The 21,556-nt window shown below is 46.1% G+C and overlaps 1 protein-coding gene across 1 annotated transcript in view; it reads right to left on the reverse strand.

The window, feature by feature from the left end:
- Positions 1 to 3,644: 3,644 nt before the first annotated feature.
- LOC118081353 (vomeronasal type-2 receptor 26-like) overlaps positions 3,645 to 21,556 on the reverse strand; it is a 46,693-nt gene continuing 28,781 nt past the window's right edge. Inside the window, exons 3-4 of the transcript XR_009556935.1 lie at positions 10,644 to 10,904; positions 3,645 to 5,037 (exon numbers count right to left, since the gene is read on the reverse strand). The gene's annotated coding sequence lies outside the window, so the exon portion shown is untranslated. The remainder of the gene's footprint in view (positions 5,038 to 10,643; positions 10,905 to 21,556) is intronic.

Genomic DNA, 21,556 nt, shown 5'->3' on the forward strand with positions numbered 1-21,556 from the left:
GCAGCTACGTTTCTGGCTAGGAAAGCTACTGTGAAGCAGATGGCCGCCAGGAAGCCCATGTAGCCAATGACATTGTAAAACATGGCATTGCATAGAACAGGGTCCCTAAACTAAGGCCCGGGGCCCGGATGCGGCCCAATCGCCCTTTGAAATCCGGCCTGCAGACGGTCTGTGAATCAGCATGTTTTTACATGAGTAGAATGAGTCCTTTTTTTAAATCGCATCTCTGGGTTATTAGTGGGGCATAGGGCTCATTCATATATATTTTTCAAAATATGGTCCCCACAAGATCTGAGGAACAATGGACCAGCCCCCTTCTGAAAAAGTTTGCTGACCCCTGGCATAGAAGGATGATCTCTCCAACTTGGGAGTGCATGTCGGAGTCTGGGAATGGTGGGGAGATTCCCAGCCAGATGGTGCAGATGACATCACTGACCTGCACTGGTGAAAACATATATTGTCTTTAAATGCTGAATGTGCTTCAAAGAGCAATAGAACCTCAACAGCTGAAAACCTCATTTGCAAGCAGTAAGAGTCACTTCAGAAGGTGCCCCCAAGTCCACTAACACCTGCAGTAAAACACACTGTTCTTGGATGAATAGATCGTTATATACTGGACCATATAGAGAACACTTATGTTAATGGCCTTCCTCAGTCCACTTATGATTGAAATTCTTCCAGGAAAGGAGCAATCTTCAAGGTCTATAACAGAATTCTCTGACCTGGCTCTTCCAACTTTCAGTTTCATTGAAAGCTGAATTGAATTAGAATTGAATCTCTAGTTGGCTGCCAGTACACATGCGGTATTACTAAGGTAAGGCCAGATATTATTGCTACTGTATAAACCAATGGAGCTGTTAGCTGGTTGGAATCGGGACTTCTATTAGCTCATGTCAATGAATCTATAGTTCTGAGGCAGTGTGGTGTAGTGATCAGGGTGTTGGACAAGGGCCTAGGAGGCCAGAGTTCAGGTTCCTCCTTGAAGTCAAAACTTCTAGTAATATTATTGGGAGAAAAACTTTTCCCAATCCATATTATCCACACCATTTTTGTTGTTGTTTAGTCACGTCCGCCTCTTTGTGACCCCATGGACCAGAGCACGCCAGGCACTCCTGTCTTCCACTGCCTCCCACAGTTTGGTCAAACTCATGTTCGTAGCTTCAAAAACACTGTCCAACCATCTCGTCCTCTGTCGTTCCCTTCTCCTTGTGCCCTCAATCTTTCCCAACATCAGGGTCTTTTCCAGGGAGTCTTCTCTTCTCATGAGGTGGCCAAAGTATTGGAGCCTCAGCTTCATGATCCGTCCTTCCAGTGAGCATCCACACCATATGGGAGTTTATAAACCTCTATCATGTCTTGCCGTGGTCGTCTTGATCCATCATAGCTATTCTATGGACTTTACTGAAGTTCATTTTTCCTCAGGTTTAGAGGGCCCAGATTGACAGCCCTATCTTTGAGTTCTTACAAACATGTTTTGCTTTGGCTCTGCAGCTGCCCATTGAGTCACACACCAATTCCAGGGACCTTCTTAACCATAATTATAAAAAGCATGGTTTTGATAACTTATCTAGTGCAGGGGCCGGGAGCTAGGTCACTGTTATACAGTCTTTCCACCCTTTCCTCCTGGGCTGTGTCCAGAAGGTGGTGTTGTGGAGCCAATGTGGTGTAGTGGTTAAGAGCGGTAGACTCGTAATCTGGGGAACTCGTAATCTGGGAAATCCGCTCCTCCACATGCAGCTGCTGGGCTAGTCTCTCAGCCTCACTCACCTCACAGAGTGTTTGTTGTGGGGGAGGAAGGGAAAGGAGAATGTTAGCCGCTTTGAGACTCCTTAGGGTAGTGATAAAGCGGGATATCAAATCCAAACTCTTCTTCCTCTTCTTCCTCCTCCTCCTCCTCCTCTTCTTCTTCTTCTTCTTCTTCTTCTTCTTCTTCTTCTTCTTCTTCGGGAATGAATTGTTCAGACCCCTGGGCTCTCACTTGTGGGGTGCCTCAGGGTTCTGTCCTCTGTCAGTATTTCACTGCTACTATTGCAGAGGGTCACATGACCGGATGTTTTCATTTCTTATCACTGTGTGCATAAGCGGAAATTAGGCTGACAACTTCCACTCTTTGTTCTCTCTTCCAGACAAGGAGAATATGTGAGAAGACACTCACACAGAACACCATGTTTCAGTTGTTTTATTTGCTGAAAATAAATGCTTGATGCCACATTACCTAAACAATTTTGCTTTCGCTGACTCTGCTGATTGCGTGATCACATCTTCCGGATGTGTGCTGTTGCTGTTTACGGGACTTCTACAAGTGGACGTTCCTGTTATCCTCTCCCTTATGCTTTTTAACATCTATATGAAGCCTCTGGGAGAGAAAATCAGGGAGTTTGGACTGGGTGTTCACCAGTATGCGGATGATACCAGTGAAGGCAGTGAAGGTCCTCTGTGAATATCTGGAGGCAGTTGGAGGATGGATGGCGGCTAACAGATTGAGGTTGAATCCAGACAAGACAGAAGTACAGCGGTACCTCACAAGATGAAAGTAATTCGTTCTACGAGTCACTTCGTCTTGCGATGATTTCGTCTTGCGATAATTTTGTCTTGCGATAATTTCGTCTTGCGAGTTTTTCGTTGTGCGAGGCATTCATCTTGCGAGATACCACTGTACTGTCCTTGGGGGACAGGGGGTGGGTGGGGGTGGAATACTCCCTGGTTCTGAATGGGGTAACTGTGTCCCTGAAGGAAAAGGTTGGCAGCCTGAGAGTCATTTTAGACTCACAGCTGTCCATAGAAGCACAGGTCAATTCTGTGTCCAGAACAGCTGTCTACCAGCTCCATCTGGTTAAGCAGGCTGAGACCCTACCTGCCCGTGGACTGTCGAAGTCCTCTGTGAATGTCAAGAATGCTTTGATGGCGTTTCCTGCTTGGCATGGGGTTGGACTGGATGGCCCTTGTGGTCTCTTCCAACTCTATGATTCTATGTATTGCCCGAGTGGTGCATGCTCTGGTTATCTCCCGCGTGGACTACTGCAATGTGCTCTATGTGGGGCTGCCTTTGAAGGTGACCTGGAAACTACAACTAATCCAAAATGCAGCAGCTAGACAGGTGACTGGGAATGGTCGCCGAGTCCATATTACAGCGGTCCTGAAAGTCCTGCATTGGCTCTCAGTACATTTCCGAGCACAATTCAAAGTGTGGGTGCTGACCTTTAATGCCTAAACGGCCTCGGCCCAGTATACCTGAAGGAGCGTCTCCACCCCCATTGCTCAGCCCGGACACTGAGGTCCAGCGCCAAAGGCCTTCTGGCAGTTCCCTCACTGCAAGAAGTGAGGTTACAGGGAACCAGGCAGAGGGCCTTCTTGGTAGTGGGGCCCGCCCTGTGGAATGCCCACCCATCAGATGTCAAGGAAATAAGCAGCTATCTGAAGGCAGCCCTGTTTAGGGAAGTTTTTAATGTTTGAAGTTTTATTCTGTTCTTAATATTCTGATGGGAGCAGCCCAGAATGGTTGGGGAAATCCATCCAGATGGGCAGGATAATAATAATAATAATAATAATAATAATAATAATAATAATAATACTGTGTACATTGCAAAAAGGGAAGAAAACACTTGTTGCAGTTCACCGGATTTTTGCATAGGTTCCTGGCAAATTAAAGTTTGTACCCAACTTGTTCATGTGTAGCGAGTTTGTACATAACTTCAATACAATCATTAAAGGAAGCTGCATTTTTATTTTTCTATTTCATCACTATCAGTCTTGTTACTGTAGAATAGGCATGGAGAGTCCATTCATATTGTCCTTATTAGATAACATGTGTTGGGTATATAATTCAAAAGGATAGTTTCCTCTGCAAATGTAAGATTGTTCTCTAGAGTCATTTTCAAAAGTGGAGAGGTTTGTGGCAAGACAATTCCAAACATTCCTAGGTCATCTATCGTGTTTTAAATATTTTGTTGGGAGCCACCCCGAGTGGCTGGGGAAACCCAGCCAGATGGACGGAGTATAGATAAATCATCATCATCATCATCGATTCTATGACTTAATAGTTTTTCCAATTGTCCTGCCACAAACCAAGGTGTGGTCATCCCTAACAATAGCATATTTTATGTGAAGCATATCTTCAAAGAAGCTATCAGAAACTACCTTCACTTTTTGTAGTTAGATGTGCCTTTGTGTTCAGATCAGGTCTGAGTATGATAATGTAGCACTTCGGTAGGAAGATGCAGCCCAGAAGCCCAGCACTAGAGGCTAAGATAGAGAAGACCTGCACAGCTACCATGTACTTCCCCTTAGTGCTCAAGTAGGTGGGCACAAAGGACACCCGAACACTGCAGAAGACCAGCATGCTGAAGGTGATCCGCTTGGCTTCATTGAAGGACCCAGGTAGCTTCCTGGCTAGGAAAGCCACCGTGAAGCAGATGGCCGCCAGGAAGCCCATGTAGCCAAGGACAGTGTAAAACATGGCAACAGATCCTTCATTGCATAGAAGGATGATCTCTGCAGCTTGGGAGTGCATGTCGGAGTCAGGGAAGGGTGCGGAGATTCCCATCCAGATGGTGCAGATGACAAGTTGGACACCAGAACAGAAAATGACAATGGAGTTGGCCAGACGTTTCCCCAACCATCTTCTTGCCTTGTTCCCTGGCTTTGTGGCCAAGAAGGCCAGCACCACGGTGATGGTTTTTGCCAACACAGAAGAGACAGCGAATGAAAATATGATGCTGAAGGCTGTTTGTCGGATTAGGCAGGTCACTTTGCTTGGCCGGCCAATGAACAGGAAGGAGGACAAAAAGGAAAGCAGGAGGGAGCTGAGGAGGATATAGGATAAATCTCGATTGTTGGCTTTGACTATGGGTGTTTCCTTGTATTTAATGAAGATTCCTAGCACAATGCCACCGGTTAAGGACACAAAGAGGGCAAAGGAAACCAGGACAATCCCCAATGGTTCTTCATAAGCCAGAAATGTTATAGTTTTGGGGACACATTTATCTCTTGCTTGATTTGCATGCTGATCTTCTCGGCATTTGGTGCAATGTTTTGCATCTGAAGAGAAAAAGACGGACTTTAGTATCACTAAGAAATCTCTCACATCCTTAATTGTCTGTGTTCCAATACAGTGGGACAATATAACAATGCTTCAAGGAAAAGAAAGTAAAGAACCACAGCATCAAAATTCAGGAGAGCATGTAAACCCATAATCAAAATGAAATCCACAAATAACAAGGTGCTGGAAAGACATCAGTGCTAGCTGTACCTGAGTATCCCTGAGGAGGGACCTTTCTTTACAGGATACCACAGCTAAAGTTATTCACTGTCCGGTCACTACCCCTCAAATTTCAGGAAGAGTGGGAATCTGGAAGAAACCCTTCAGTTATGAATGCAGTGTAATAGATTTGGCGTGGATCCACCTAAACCCTTGAAATCAATAAATGGTAGGATTCTAACTCCCTTTCCTCTGGTATCACCCACCTTCCAGAATGGAGATGGTCCCTTCCGCACAAGGAGCACAATCGTAGCAGCAAATGGGCTCCCCTTCTTTAGCCACCCTGGCATATCCAGGGTGACAGTTTTCAGTGCATCTTGAACGAGGCACGAGCTAAAAACAAGGAGAAGGAGCACCAAAAGGAGACCAGCGTAAACTACAGACATCATCTGAGGGCCTTGACTAAAAAAGTGGCTCAAAGCCATAAGGTTTCATTTTTTAAATACATAATGGAATTTATACATTGTTTGAGGGTAAAGGGTTAACTAATTAAACAATGGTCTTTTAAACTATATTATTGTTTGTTACCAACAAACAAACCGCCCCGTGGTATAGAAATTTAGTAAATAATAACAACAATGACTTTAAAATGTTGTGTCTTTCTGCTGGAGACACAGCCTATCAGGATAGGGCCAGCAGGTGGACTGAGTGACAGATTAGCTGTCATTTATCATGTATCACAGCTAAGCATAGTTGCAGAAGAGAGGTGTGTCTTTTTATTCACAGTGAATAAAAAACTAGAAAATTATAATTGGTCAGTTGGTGCCAGCTTCTGCCCCATCATATTACATCATAGTTATAGACCAATGAAGGGCCAGAGCTGAGAAGGTTTTTGGAAGAGCTTGTGGTTTCAGGAAATCACTAGATCCATGTGTTAGTAGGATTGCTGAGAATGTGAAGCTGCTGGACCAACGTGAAGACTGTCTGAAAGACTCCAGAGTAACAGGATAGGAATAATAAGCCATAGCTAAGGAAAGAGATCTGGGGCTTTCCCTCCACCCACCCTGACGATCACAGAGCTGCTCCGACCCCCTCCTCCCCCTCCTCGAACAGCAGGGGCGAGGGGGCGCCAGGATCAGCCCGAAATCGGGCTGCTCCGATCCCCTCCTCCCCCTCTATGATCGCCGGGGCGGGTGGAGGGAAAGCCCCAGAGCCGCGCAAAGCGGTTGCCTGGCTTTCCCTCTGCCCGCTCCACAGCCAGCCGGCTAAAAGGGACATCTCCCTTCTCCCTTGCTGGCTGTGGGGCGGGCGGAGTGAAAGCCAGCCGAACGCTTTGCGCGGCTCTGGGGTTTTCCCTCCACCCGCCCCACAGCCGGCCCTGCTTTTAGGGGGGGAAACTGCCCCATCCTGCCCCCCCTGCCTACGCCCATGAAATAAACGAATTCATGCATTGATCTTGCAGAAGTTCCCTGGCCACAAAATGGCTTCTGGTTTAATGGTGAATTTTATGTCGGAGGATGCCTGTCCCTCGATGCTCCCAACCTTCATTCTGCTGTGAGATTTATTGGGAAATACAACCCAGTTCACAATATCAAAGTTGGCAGTCAGCTCCCCATTCTTATCAGAATACAGCCCTCCTATGGATGAATTGGAAAGCTGGATTTCTTTTAAGAAAGTGTGAAGCTAGAATGGCAGAGAAAACACCAGCATTTAGAAAACATGATATCAGGGCTGCATGTAAGAACTGCAGGCTTGTGTGCAAACTCCAAAAGAGATGATAAGAGACAAAATAATCACAGGATCTTTCCAGGAGCATATGATTGATCAAATCCTTTCTTGGAGTTGGATATTTTGTTGGATGAATCTTGTTTTTATATGATAAATGAGAAAGGTACCAGACCTCTGACCTCTTACCAATTTTGAGTGAACTGTTCTTGTTAAAGTTTGAAGTTTGTCGGTCATAAATCCTTTGACCTACGAAGTCTGCTGGCCGGCACTGCAATTAGCCTGATTTATGATCTGGTCCGACGTTTATGGCCACCCGCACGCTTCCCCAGCGCTCAGCCTGCTTTGCTGTTGTCGGACGTTGCAGAATTCAAATGCAGCAAAGGATGGCAGCTGTCTGTGTCTGAGTGGTGTCTCAAATAAAACAGCTCGACACCAGTGCTTCTAATCTAACAGAAGTCTTTTTTCGGTAGCACAAACGAACAGAAAATACCAGCAGACGCAAGCTGCATGGCTTCAGCGCTCTCTGCTCTCTCTCCAAAATCGAAACCAACTCTCACAGAACAACGGAAAAAATTGCCTGGATAATATGGGGAGGCACCCAGTGAATCAGAACGCCTCCTGGAGTGTTAACTCTATACTTTCCAGAATCCCAACAGTTCTAAATCAAGGATATAGAGCAGGCATCCCCAAACTTCGGCCCTCCAGATGTTTTGGACTACAATTCCCATCAACCCTGATCACTGGTCCTGTTAGCTAGGGATCATGGGAGTTGTAGGCCAAAACATCTGGAGGGCCGCAGTTTGGGGATGCCTGATATAGAGGTAGAGGCCTTGCATTGGCTATAAATGATGACTTTTTGGTCATTACAACAGTTCCTTTATCAGGTTTTTAATCCTCTTGGGGATCAGAGAATCGTAGAACTGCAAATTTGGAAGGGACCACAAGGGCCACCCAGTCCAACTGGAACGCAGGAACCTTTCACCCAATGTGGGGCTTGAACCCATGACCCTGGGATGAAGCGTCTCATGCTCTACCAACGGAGCTATTTTCAGACTCAAATAAGCATATATAGAGGACATGCATGGAAAGCACTTTGGAACTCTAGAAACTGCATGAGTTTTAATTTGCTTAAATGTATCCTATTGTGATTTCAACTTTCTGTATGTTTCAAATTAGGGTTGCAGATTTTTAATGATAATTTTATCGTTTAAACTCCTTTGTAAACTGCTTTGAGGATTTTCCAGCAATCAAGCAAGATATAGATTTTATGAAAGAAATGAATATATAAATTAATTAGATAAAAGCTGCATGTGAGAGAATGTTCCTTAACCATTGCTCCATCAGATCCACCAGCCCTGAGTCCAGGCCTGCCTGCCATTGGCCAAATGTGAAAGCAGGCTTGGATCCAGTTCCTGGTGGGAGCAGGAGGCTTCCTGCCCTCCTCACCTGTTCAGGAAGTATCCAGCAACCTGAGCCCCTCTCATTGGGCCCGTGGGAAGCCACTCTTGGCCTGCAATGTTGCTGCACCAGGGAGGGTGAGCGGACTTAGTTTTCGAAGTATTGTAGAACCACAAAAATAACAAAAAAAATCTGAATATGTCCAATTAAAGAAAGGGCAGACAGGGGAAACCTAAACATATTAAATAATTCCGGCGATGAACAACGTATTTGCAAAAAGGGGAGGGGACAGACCTGCCATGGCTGCAGCCTTTGAAGTTCGAAACTGTCTCCTTCACCCGCCATTAACCTCCATTTTGATCTGGATGAATATGCAGCATTTAAAGCCTGAGCCACAAGTTGAAAACCGTAGTAAACGGTGTAACGATCTTGAGACCAGACTGCCTCCATCTCCTCCTGGGTCAAAGTTTCCCGTTGTTCCTTTTCTGTGCATCTTGTCCAACCCTCCACGGACAGCACTTTGTTTGAACATGAACAATTGAATGCTTTCTGCCAAAACTGTGAAAATGCAGATGCAGTTGCATATGAAAGTCGAGTATAGTAGCCACGTTCTGTCCTCTTTTGAGTATTCATTACCAAAGACAAAGAACCTTGGGCAGGCTGGAAGTAATCTGCGCCACCAAACAACATCCAATCAACATCCAGAAGATCTGTTGTGATCCAGACTATCCCCCGGGATTCCCTCACTTCATGAGTGCGTAGTAAGAGTACGATCGCAAGAGCTCCATGTAGAGAATCTCCATAGTAAATGAACACCTTGACTTGTCTCAGGACAGATGGTTTACAATGTAAGGATGACATTTGGTGCAGGGTCAAAATTAGAATTTTTTCCAAGAAAGCAACACAAATTTCACTGCGGATGATCAGAGGTGTGAAGGCACTCAGGAATCTTTCTCCATTGTCATTGTCTGGAACAAAGAGACCGATCCACGTCCACCCGAAATGCAGCAACAACTTGACAATCCCCAAATACTGGGTTTCTTCCTTTGGGACCATCCGGTGGATAAAAGGGAAGTGGGTTTTGTCATGAGCAGATGAACCATAACTGATCTAGTAAGAAAAGGATTGGTGTCATGTTTTCCGGAAAACACAAGAAGGGTCAGGGCACAAACTTAGCCCAGGTTTGGAAACAAGAACAAGTTCCATCGGTGGAAGACTGGCGTAAGAAAATGGTAGAATCTATGGAGATTGCAAAATTAACATTGATAATAAGACAGCAAGGTAGCGAGGCGTATGTGAAAGAATGGGGGAAATTCATGACATACATAGACAAAATAGTGGAATCAGGATAATATCTTTAAATACCAGCAGATTGAAATGACCTCATAACAATAATTTAAAATCCTTTATTGGATATACAGATGGAAATTATAAATACAGTGTGTAAGTGATAAAGATAAGTAGAAAATGAGTACATGTTATATTGTAGTCAGGAAATGAGGACATAAGTCTGTAAACAGAGATACAAATGTTTGATAACTATATGAATAATAGTTGGAAGTTGGATTTAAAACATAAGGAATGTCATACTGCACAACCAACTCATGACCTTAGGAAAAGCAGCAGAAAGTAGTGTGGAAGTCGAATTTGTAATTTTTAGTTTTATGATTATGGAAATTTAGCTGTGGGTGAATGTAAAAGATAAATTGTAAAATGTAATATATGTAATAGACAATGTGAAAACCAATAAAAATTATGAATTTAAAAAATATTTTTTTTTTTAAAAAAAAAAGAAGGGTCAGGTCACATGATCAGGACAGTGACTCATCCAGTCTGGCACCCTGCAGTGGAGGACCAGAGAAGGCAGTGTCTTCAATGGGCACTGATGCAGAATAGGACATCTGGGGCTTTCAGGGGTCATGGCATTCCACCTTCTTTCTAGAATCACAATGGGCCACGGCACAGAATGAGAGGCAGAGGCTAAGCAGCCACACAGTCAAGACAGTAAGACAGTAAGAGCTGTTCGACAGTGGAATTTGCTGCCAAGGAGTGTGGTGGAGTCTCCTCCTTTGGAGGTCTTTAAGCAGAGGCTTGACAGGCATATGTCAAGAATGCTTTGGTGGTGTTTCCTGCTTGGCAGGGGGTTGGACTGGATGACCCTTGTGGTCTCTTCCAACTCTATGATTCTATGAATTACTATCGCCAGTACGGAGAGGGAGAGGGGAAGAGACAGAGGGCTTTCCATGTCAGTCCCCACTTTCTTAAAATTCACTCTATGGTCTCTCTTTTTGAGTGACAACCCTCCCCTCCAACGTCTTACCTGGGGCATTTTGTAGATGCCCAACATGTTTGAGATCTGGCTCAGGATTTCAGAAGTAGTTGCTTCAAAAACAACCAACACGTCCTTCTGTCTTCCACAACTGTAGCTTGGAATACTGTCTAGGAGGGCATCGACTGTTGTTTTGGCATCAAAAGCGGCCTCATAGATGCTGTAGCCCAGGGTGACATTGGGTAAAAGCTTAGGATTCTGGTTGACCTCCTGGACGGCAAACAACATGGACAGGTGTCCAGTGCTGAAGAACTGCAAATAAATGAATCAAGCAAACAATCGTTTCAGTCTCCCATTCTCCATTAAATGAAAACATGCCATACTACTTGTTTTAGAAGAACATAAGAGGATCCAAACTCTGCAGCTGGGAAGGAGCAGAATTTTGACCAGATGCTCCCACAAGGCAATGAGTAGCTTTTAGGAGAGCTTGAGCTTTGGTGAATTAGGTTGAAACGATGGCTTACACTTCAGAGATCTGGCAGGAACTATTTACAGGATTAAAAAAATGAAAAAGAGAAATGCCCTCTCTTGGGCCACCCCCCCTTAACTTCTGAGGGTGGTGGAAATACCTGTTAAAGCCCCTATATTTATTTTAATATTCAAGAGAGTTTGCAGAGAAGGAGGTTGTCTCCTCACATCCGGATTTTTCCACTCCCTTCAATCTCCAAACTTTAAATTGCACACTGGATTTCATAGTTGTAGCCAGGATTTGGGGGGGGCAGTCAAATTTTATGATTTTTTAAAAATGAAATCCAAGTTGCGGAACTCAATTTAAAAAGCAAAGTGTCTTATAATGTTTTATAATGGAGCTATTCAGAATGAACCAGGAAGCAGGACATGAGATGTTCAGCTGTCCTCTAGATGCTACATTTGTATTAGTTAAACTGAACACAAAAAATAAAAAGTGTTCAGAATTAAAATCCCTGTTTGCAGAATACTAAGGGACCAAACTGCGGGAGGCAGTGCAAGACAGGAGTGCCTGGCGTGCTCTGGTCCATGGGGTCACAAAGAGTCGGACACGACTAAACAACAACAACAACAAGGGACCAGTGTGAATTTATATGTTGAATCTCAATTCTGAAGTCAATAGAAGGGCAAATGAGGGAGAAGTTCTTATCAGGGATGGCGAGAAATTAGCTGCTGTCTCGGGCAAACAGCAATGATTGGGAATGCAGTCTGTGTAACATAAAAGTGAATTCAGTCTGTGTAACATAAAAGTCACTTACGTCATAACAGTGTTTATGGGATGACAGGTAAAGTTGTACGGGTAAGTTCTAGCAGCTCCTGCAGATATGATCCCACTAATCAGGTAGTCTCCCGACTTATAATAATTCAGCGGGTCACTTTCCTCACTCAGATTCAGGGGGCATTTTGCTTTCAGCATCCCTCTGGCTCCATGGGGCATAAGCAGCACAAATAGCAGCGGCACTAATATCATCCTGGCTATGCCTGCAAGAGCCATACCCTCTTGTAACAGCAGGGACATTAGTAGCGCAGCTGGACTCCTACAGGAACTTCAAGCAAAGGTACAAAAAGGAAACCTCTCACGGAAAGGAGCCCTGCCTGCCCCCAAATCTCTCAAACCAGGCTTACGATATTTATAACCCAGTTCTTCTTGAAGGCTTGTGACAATAAGTTATCTCATTCTGCCTGTGATTCTGATGTTTATGTTATTTTTGGAGTCAAAAGCCATCGTTGGGGAAATCCCTGGACTAAATAAATAAATCCCCATGATTTTGATAATTATAAGGGTAAGAAGGTTCACCTCCCTGGCCCCTGTGTGTGACTCAATGGGCAGGGGCAGAGTGAGAGCAAAGCATGTTTGTGAGAACTCACAGGAGGGGCTGTCAATCTGGGCCCTGCTAAATTTAAAACCAAGTTGGAGAGCCTGCTGATGTTGTTCTTGAATCATGCTTGTGGCTTCCCTTTGGGGCATCTTATTAGCTTCTGTGAGAGCAGGTAGCTGCAGTAGAGGAGCCATAGATCTGATTCAAACTGTAAACAGATCAAGACACTGGCAGGATTATTGTAAAAACATGCAGTTTTTTAAAAAACATAACCGAGATCACAGAATCATAGTTGGAAGAGACCACAAGGGCCATCCAGTCCAACCCCCTGCCAAGCAGGAAACACCATCAAAGCATTCCTGACATATGCCTGTCAAGCCTCCGCTTAAAGACCTCCAAAGAAGGAGACTCCATCACACTCCTTGGCAGCAAATTCCACTGCCAAACAGCTCTTACTGTCAGGAAGTTCTTCCTAATGTTTAGGTGGAATTTTCTTTCTTGTAGCTTGAATCCATTGCTCCGTGTCCGCTGCTCTGGAGCAGCAGAAAACCACCTTTCTCCCTCCTCTATATGACTTCCTTTCATATATTTGAACATGGCTATCATATCACCCCTTAATCTTCTCTTCTCCAGGCTAAACATACCCAGCTCCCTAAGCCGTTCCTCATATGGCATCATTTCCAGGCCTTTGACCATTTTGGTTGCCCTCTTCTGGACACGTTCCAGCTCGTCAGTATCCTTCTTGAACTGTGGTGCCCAGAACTGGACACAGTATTCCAGGTGAGGTCTGACCAGAGCAGAATACAGTGGTACTATTACTTCCCTTGATATATATGTGCTCTCACTGTCTGCTGCTGTGAGAGCAGGTAGCTTAAGCAGAGGCAGGGCCGTCTTAAGGGTATCCAGCGCCATGGTGCAAAAATCCCTCCTGCGCCCCCCTCCCACGTTTCCCTCCTGGCGGGCAGGCTGGAGGGGGCTCCTCTGACACGACACAGCATGGCAGAGGGCAGCGAGGGCAGCAAGCTGTTGCCAGGAGGCACCACGTCCAGCCTCGCCTCTTCCTTGGCGCCCTCCAGAACTTGGCGCCGTGGTGCCCCGCGCCACTGGCCCTATGGGCAAGACGCCTCTGAGCAAAGGAGTCTTTGATATGATGCATTGGGGCCCCTTGTATGTCTTTATGCAAGCCTTTGAAAAAAAAGCCTATTGAAATTGCTTATCTAGGTTCTTTCATCAGTTTTCAACAGACATAAGGGGACATTCCCACCAAATTTGTCTTGAAAATTTGGCTTCACTACATCAGTACATACAGCCATGGGTGGGAGGTGAGATTTGACCAAGGAAAGCAAGATGCCTGCTCTCCAAGGAGTGACAGCGCTGTGTCGCTCCTTGAATCTTAGCTAGAGATACTCCTGTTCCCTTGCAAGGTTGAATCCTAACAAGAGGTTGAATCCTGACAAGACAGAAGTACTGTTTTGGGGGGACAGGGGGCGGGCGGGTGTGGAGGACTCCCTGGTTCTGAATGGGGTAACTGTGCCCCTGAAGGACCAGGTGTGCAGCCTGGGAGTCATTTTGGACTCACAGTTGTCCATGGAGGTGCAGGTTAATTCTGTGTCCAGGGCGGCTGTCTATCAGGTACGCAGGCTGAGACCCTACCTGCCCACGGACTGTCTCGCCAGAGTGGTGCATGCTCTGGTTATCTCCCGCTTGGACTACTGCAATGCGCTCTACGTGGGGCTACCTTTGAAGGTGACCCGGAAACTGCAATTAATCCAGAATGCGGCAGCTAGACTGGTGACTGGGAGTGGCCGCCGAGACCACATAACACCGGTCCTGAAAGACCTACACTGGCTCCCAGTACGTTTCCGAGCACAATTCAAAGTGTTGGTGTTGACCTTTAAAGCCCTAAACGGCCTCGGTCCTGTATATCTGAAGGAGCGCCGCCACCCCCATCATTCAACCCGGACACTGAGATCCAGCTCCGAGGGCCTTCTGGCGGTTCCCTCGCTACGAGAAGTGAGGTTACAGGCAGGGCCGAAGCAAGCATTGAGGCAAACTAGGCAGCTGCCTAAAGCGCCAATATGGAGGGGGTGCTGGCCAGCCTGCCCCCCGCCGCCGCCCGGTGCCGCTCCTTTTCTTTTATGCGCCCCACAGTCAGCTGGGGAGAAGGGAGACGTTCCTTCTAGCCGGCTGGCTGTGAGGCGGGTGGAGGGAAAGCGTTTGGCTGGCTTTCCCTCCACCCGCCCCGGCGATCGCATAGGGGGAGGAGGGGATCGGAACAGCCCAATTTTGGGCTGATCCTGGCGCCACCTCACTCTGCTCCAGCAGCTGCGCGCGGGCCATCGCCGCCTGGGGGGAGGGGGAGGCAGGATCATTTGCCATGCCCCCGACAACAACTCTCTCTCTCCATAGCTGCCAAGTTTTCCCTTTTCTCGCGAGGAAGCCTATTCAGCATAAGGGAAAATCCCTTTAAAAAAGGGATAACTTGGCAGCTATGCTCTCTCTCTCTCTCTCTCTCTCTCACACACACACACACACACACACACACTTACTTACTTACTTACGGTACTTCCCCCTCTTTCTTTCACTCTCTCTTAACCCTTCCACCCACCCATCCTTCTTTCCTTCCTTCTCTCTCTTCTCTCCCTCCCTCTCTTTCTTTCTCTATTGCCCCAGCTTCAGCTCCTTCCGAGGGCTTCTGCTGGCAGGACTAGTCAGCTGAATCTGGCCCACATTGTTTGGAATTAATATGATTTATGAAGTAGGAAATCTGCATGCATGTAGTACCTAAAGTCATCATTACAAGAAAGTAAAACTGGGGTTTTCCTAGGATTATTTATAGAAAAGAAACAAGCTCCTTCTTCAGTAGCACCTCCCAACTAAACGTGGAACCAAAGGAGGTTGATAGTCAATAACTGGCCAGTTCCTCTGCAGCTGTATTTCCTGAATAGCACCATTTTGGAAGAAATCCAAGTATTCTTGCAAAATTGATTCTATCTCACCCCCTCCCTCCCTCCCTCCTTCCCTTTCTCTTCCCCTCTCTCTCTTTCTTCCAAAAACCCATCCCAAACCCCCAAAGTCCCATGGTGATTGGCAAATGGTAACGGGGGCAGGATCGTGAAATCTGGAAGCCCCTAGTCATGAACCGGCACATGGGCGGTGGATACAGATTCAGTCGTTCTAACTCAAGGAACGAGGCAGTTGAGCAGCTCAGCAGCTGTATCCATGACTGAGCAGCCCTTTTTAGGATCCGCTCTGCTCACCCCGAGAAGGGGGAGGGGCTAGAAAAGGTGCCCTAGACATAGTCTGCCTCCCTTTTCCCCTGACTGGATTACCGCGCCAAGTGGGGTCACCACCTAGTGGTCGTAAAAGCCACACCGTGATCAAATCCCGCCTGGAAACCAATGTCCCCACTGTAGAAGGACATGTGGATCCAGAATTGGCCTCCACAGTCACTTTCAGACCCATTGTTAAAATCGTGTTTATGGAAGACAATCTTACTCGGCTACGAGTGATTGCCAAAGAAGACGAAGCCCCTTGTGTCATAGAAGTGGTGACGGAGACTAGTCCATGGCAGGGACACACTCCAAGGTCACATCCATTTTGCATTTCAAGTTGGCAGACAAGGGCTAAAGTGGCACTTAAAAACGAAACTTTAGGATAGAAACAAGATGATTTCTCCACATCCCAACAAAATTGGGAAGGGTCTGCCGATCAGAAGGTTGGCAGTTCGAATCCTGGCGACGGAGTGAGCTCCCGTTGCTCTGTCCCAGCTCCTGCCAACTTAGCAGTTCAAACGGACGCCAGTGCAAGTAGAGGAGAAAGAAAAGCCATCGGCAGGCAGGCAGGCGAGCGAGCGAGCGAGCGAGGAGCGAAAGGAGGAGCGAAAGGCAGAGGCCTCGGCCGGCCGGCCGCCCCCTACCCGTAGCGCTCGCTCGCTCGCCTGCCTGCCTGCCGATGGCTTTTCTTTCTCCTTTGCTTGCTCTGAGCTCCGCGAACGCTCGGAGCAAGCGAAGGAGAAAGAGAAGCCATCGGCAGGCAGGGAGGCAGGCGGGCGGGTGGCCGAGGCCTCTGCCTTTCGCTCCTCCACGGCCCCGCTCGCTGTAGAAGACCGGCCTGGCGGCAGCGGCGGCAACAACAGCCATGAGGGTACGATCTAGCGGCGCCGGCAAGTGCGGGGCAATGAGGCTGGCAAGGGCCCGATCCGGCGGTAGGGGGCGAGCGCGGGGTAATGAGGCCGGTGAGGGCCCAATACGGCGGCGAGCGTGGGGCAATGAGGCCAGTTAGGGCCCAATACGGCGGCGAGCGCGGGGCACTGAGGCCATTCAGATGTCGAAGAAATTCGTAAGCGTGCCCCAATTTTTTTCATTCGTAAGTCGATTTTTTTGTAAGTAGAGTCATTCATAAGTAGGGGTTCCACTGTATGTAAATGACTGGTTGCATTATTATCAGATAAATGAGATGTTTAAACAGGATTATAAGAAAATGGGATTTGGTGAAGCAAGATCACAATTTGAAATAGAAATTTTAGATAGTAATTCTAAATTGCCGTCAAAAATGTATCAAATATTGCTGGAGTGGCAGCTGAAGGATGAAGTGACAAAGTCGGTAATGATAAAATGGGCACAAGATATTGGACACAACATATTGGCAGCAGACTGGGAGAAGCTTTGGGAAGAGGGTATGAAATTTACAGTTTGTAATGCATTAAGAGAGAATATGTATAAAATGATGTATAGATGGTACATTACACCAGTGAAATTGGCTAAAATGTATAAGGTGGATAATAAGTGTTGGAAATGCAAAGAAAAAGAGGGAACTTTTTATCATATGTGGTGGGAATGTAAAAAAAGTGAAAAGCTTCTGGGTGTTGGTATATAATGAACTTATAAAATTTTTGAAATATACGTTTATTAAAAAACCAGGTGCATTTTTGTTAGGAATGGTAGGAAGAGAGATTAAGAATTCAGATGTAAAGCTTTTCCAGTATGCTGTGACTGCAGCTAGAATGTTAATAGCACAAAAATGGAAACAAGAAGAATTACCGACGAAAGAAGAATGGATTAATAAAATGTTGGAGTTCGCAGAAATGGACAAAATGACTGGAAGGATCCGCGAACAGCGGGACCAGAAATTCATAGAATCATAGAGTTGGAAGAGACCACAAGGGCCATCCAGTCCAACCCCCTGCCAAGCAGGAAACACCATCAAAGCATTCCTGACAGATGGCTGTCAAGCCTCTGCTTAAAGACCTCCAAAGAAGGAGACTCCACCACACTCCTTGGCAGCAAATTCCACTGCCGAACAGCTCTTACTGTCAGGAAGTTCTTCCTAATGTTTAGGTGGAATTTTCTTTCTTGTAGTTTGAATCCGTTGCTCCTTGTCCGCTTCTCTGGAGCAGCAGAAAACAACCTTTCTCCCTCCTCTATATGACATCCTTTTATATATTTGAACATGGTTATCATATCACCCCTTAACCTTCTCTTCTCCAGGCTAAACATACCCAGCTCCCTAAGCCGTTCCTCATAAGGCATCGTTTCCAGGCCTTTGACCATTTTGGTTGCCCTCTTCTGGACACGTTCCAGCTTATCAGTATCCTTCTTGAACTGTGGTGCCCAGAACTGGACACAGTACTCCAGGTGAGGTCTGACCAGAGCAGAATACAGTGGTACTATTACTTCCCTTGATCTAGATGCTATACTCCTATTGATGCAGCCCAGAATTGCATTGGCTTTTTTAGCTGCTGCATCACACTGCTGACTCATGTCAAGTTTGTGGTCTACCAAGACTCCTAGATCCTTTTCACATGTACTGCTCTCAAGCCAGGTGTCTCCCATCCTGTATTTGTGCCTTTCATTTTTTTTGCCCAAGTGTAGTACTTTACATTTCTCCTTGTTAAAATTCATCTTGTTTGCTTTGGCCCAGTTGTCTAATCTGTTAAGGTCATTCTGAAGTGTGATCCTGTCCTCTGGGGTGTTAGCCACCCCTCCCAATTTGGTGTCATCTGCAAACTTGCTCAGGATGCCCTCAAGCCCATCATCCAAGTCATTGATAAAGATGTTGAACAAGACTGGGCCCAAGACAGAACCCTGTGGCACACCACTAGTCACTACTCTCCAGGATGAGGAGGAGCCATTGATGAGCACCCTTTGGGTTCGGTCAGTAAGCCAGTTACAAATCCACTGAATAGTAGCATTGTCTAGCCCACGTTTTACCAGCTTCTTTACAAGAATATCATGGGGCACCTTGTCAAAGGCCTTGCTGAAATCAAGATAGGCTACATCCACAGCGTTCCCTTCATCTACCAGGCTTGTAATCCTGTCAAAAAATGAGATCAGATTAATCTGACATGACTTATTTTTCAGGAACCCATGCTGACTTTTAGTGATCACACAGTTTCTTTCTAGGTGCTCACAGACTGTTTGCTTAATGATCTGCTCTAGAATCTTTCCTGGTATTGATGTCAGGCTGACTGGGCGGTAATTGTTTGGGTCCTCTCTTTTCCCCTTTTTGAAAATAGGGACAACATTTGCCCTCCTCCAGTCTGCTGGAACTTCGCCTGTTCTCCAGGAATTTTCAAAGATTATTGCCAGTGGTTCTGAAATCACCTCTGCCAGTTCTTTTAATACTCTTGGATGTAGTTCATCTGGCCCTGGAGACTTGAATACATCTAAACTAGCCAAGTATTCTTGTACTACCTCCTTACTTATTCTGGGCTGTGTTTCCCCTGCTGAATCATCTGCTCCATATTCTTCAGGTCGGGCGTTGTTTTCTTTCTTGGAGAAGACTGAGGCAAAGAAGGCATTGAGGAGTTCTGCCCTTTCTCTGTCCCCTGTTTGCATTTCACCATCTTCTCCTCTGAGTGACCCCACTGTTTCCTTGTTTTTCCTTTTGCTACGGACATACCCATAAAAGCCCTTTTTGTTGCTTTTAACCTCTCTAGCGAGCCTGAGTTCATTCTGTGCTTTAGCTTTTCTGACTTTGTCTCTACACGTGCTGGCTATATGTTTGAATTCCTCTCTGGAGATTTCCCCCCTTTTCCATTTTTTGTACATATCTCTTTTAAATCTTAACTCAGTCAAAAGTTCTTTAGATAGCCAGCCTGGCTTCTTTAGGCACCTTCCATGTTTCCGTCTCATTGGTATTGCCTGAAGTTGTGCTTTTAATATCTCCCTTTTAACAAACTCCCAACCATCATGAACTCCCTTCCCTTTTAGTATTACTGTCCATGGGATTTCACCCAGCGTTTCCCTAAGTTTTCTGAAGTTGGCTTTCTTAAAGTCTAGAATTTGGACCTTAGTATGCTTGGTTGCTCCTTTCCGCTGGATAATAAACTCCAGAAGAGCATGGTCACTCCCACCTAATGATCCTGCCACTTCTACCCCACTAACCAAGTCATCACTATTGGTTAGGACCAGATCTAAAATGGCTGATCCTCTTGTTGCTTCTCCCACTTTCTGGACAATGAAGTTGTCTGCAAGGCCAGTGAGGAATCTGTTCGACCTTATGCTCTTGGCTGAGTTTGACATCCAACAAATATCAGGATAGTTGAAATCCCCCATTACTACTATCTCACTTCCTTTGGAATGCTTGGCCATCTGTTCCAGGAAGGCATCATCTGTGTCCTCAGTTTGGCTTGGGGATCTATAGTAAACTCCCACAATGAGATCACTGTTGTTTTTCTCTCCCTTAATTTTGACCCAGATACTCTCAATTTGGCTTTGAAGTTTTAAATCCTGGATCTCTTCACAGGTATACATATCCCTAACATATAAAGCTACTCCTCCTCCTTTCCTGTTTGGTCTATTTCTCTTAAATAGATTGTATCCCTCTATTACTACATTCCAGTCATGAGACTCATCCCACCAGGTTTCAGTGATGCCTATTATGTCATATTTAGTTTGCTGTACCAAGAGCTCAAGTTCATCTTGTTTATTTCCCATGCTCTGTGCATTAGTATACAGACATTGAAGACCGTTGATCATTCCCCCATGTCTCTTATTTAAGGATATTTTCGTCCCACCACTAGGTCTGCATGCTGCTTGCTCCATTTGGTCCTTGACATTTGGATGATCATCTTCAGCATTTGATAGACTCCTACCTTCAGGACCACTGTCTCCCTCCCCCACATAAGTCAGTTTAAAGCCCTCCTGATGAGGTTTTTGAGTTTTGTGGCAAAAACATTCCTCCCAACTTTTGTGAGGTGCAGTCCATCACTTGCCAGAAGTCCATCTTCAAGAAACTGCAGACCGTGATCTAGGAATCCAAACCGTTCCTGTTTGCACCATTTGCGAAGCCAGTTGTTCACTTCCCCTATTTTTCCCTCTCTCCCTGGGCCATGTCGTTCAACTGGGAGGACAGAAGAGATGACAATTTGTGCATCTAATTGCTTCAACTTCCTGCCCAGAGCCTCATAATCATTTTTGATCTTCTGTAAGCTATGGCTTGCAGTGTCATTGGTTCCCACATGCACCAAAAGGAAGGGGTATTTGTCGGTGGGTTTTATGATTCCTTGCAGCCGTTCTGTTACATCTTTGATCTTGGCCCCAGGTAGACAGCACACCTCTCGAGACATCTTGTCAGGCCCACATATCACTGCTTCTGTACCCCTCAGTAGGGAATCCCCTATCACCACTACACGCCTCTTCATAGGCTTGGTTGGGATTCTTCCATGTGCTGTCCCTTCCAAGGTTACCTGCATATTCCTGGAGGACTGACTTTGCTGCTCGTCTTCATATTCCTCATCAACTGTGATGAGGGAGAGATCCTCAGGTGGAGTCTGTTCCTCGTCTTCCATGAGCACTTCAAAACGGTTGTGTAATTCTAAGCACTCAGAGCGATCCCTGGGCCTTCTACTTCTATGAGTCACGTTCCTCCATACATCTGGCTGCTGTGTTGGGGAACTGACCTCCTCCTCAGGGAGATCCCCTGTCTCCTCCTTGGTGCAGACAGTGTGCTCTGCTGCATCCAAGAAAAGCTCCAGCTCTTTAATTCTCTGGAGCGTAGATACACGCCCCTGAAGCTGCTGCACCTTCTCTTCCAGAAGGGCAACCTTGTTTTCTAGTAGGGCAACCAACTTGCAATTGTTGCACATGTAGCTACCCACATCCTTTGGCAAGA

The sequence above is a fragment of the Zootoca vivipara genome, chromosome 2, assembly GCF_963506605.1.
Source record: "Zootoca vivipara chromosome 2, rZooViv1.1, whole genome shotgun sequence".
NCBI lineage: Eukaryota > Metazoa > Chordata > Lepidosauria > Squamata > Lacertidae > Zootoca > Zootoca vivipara.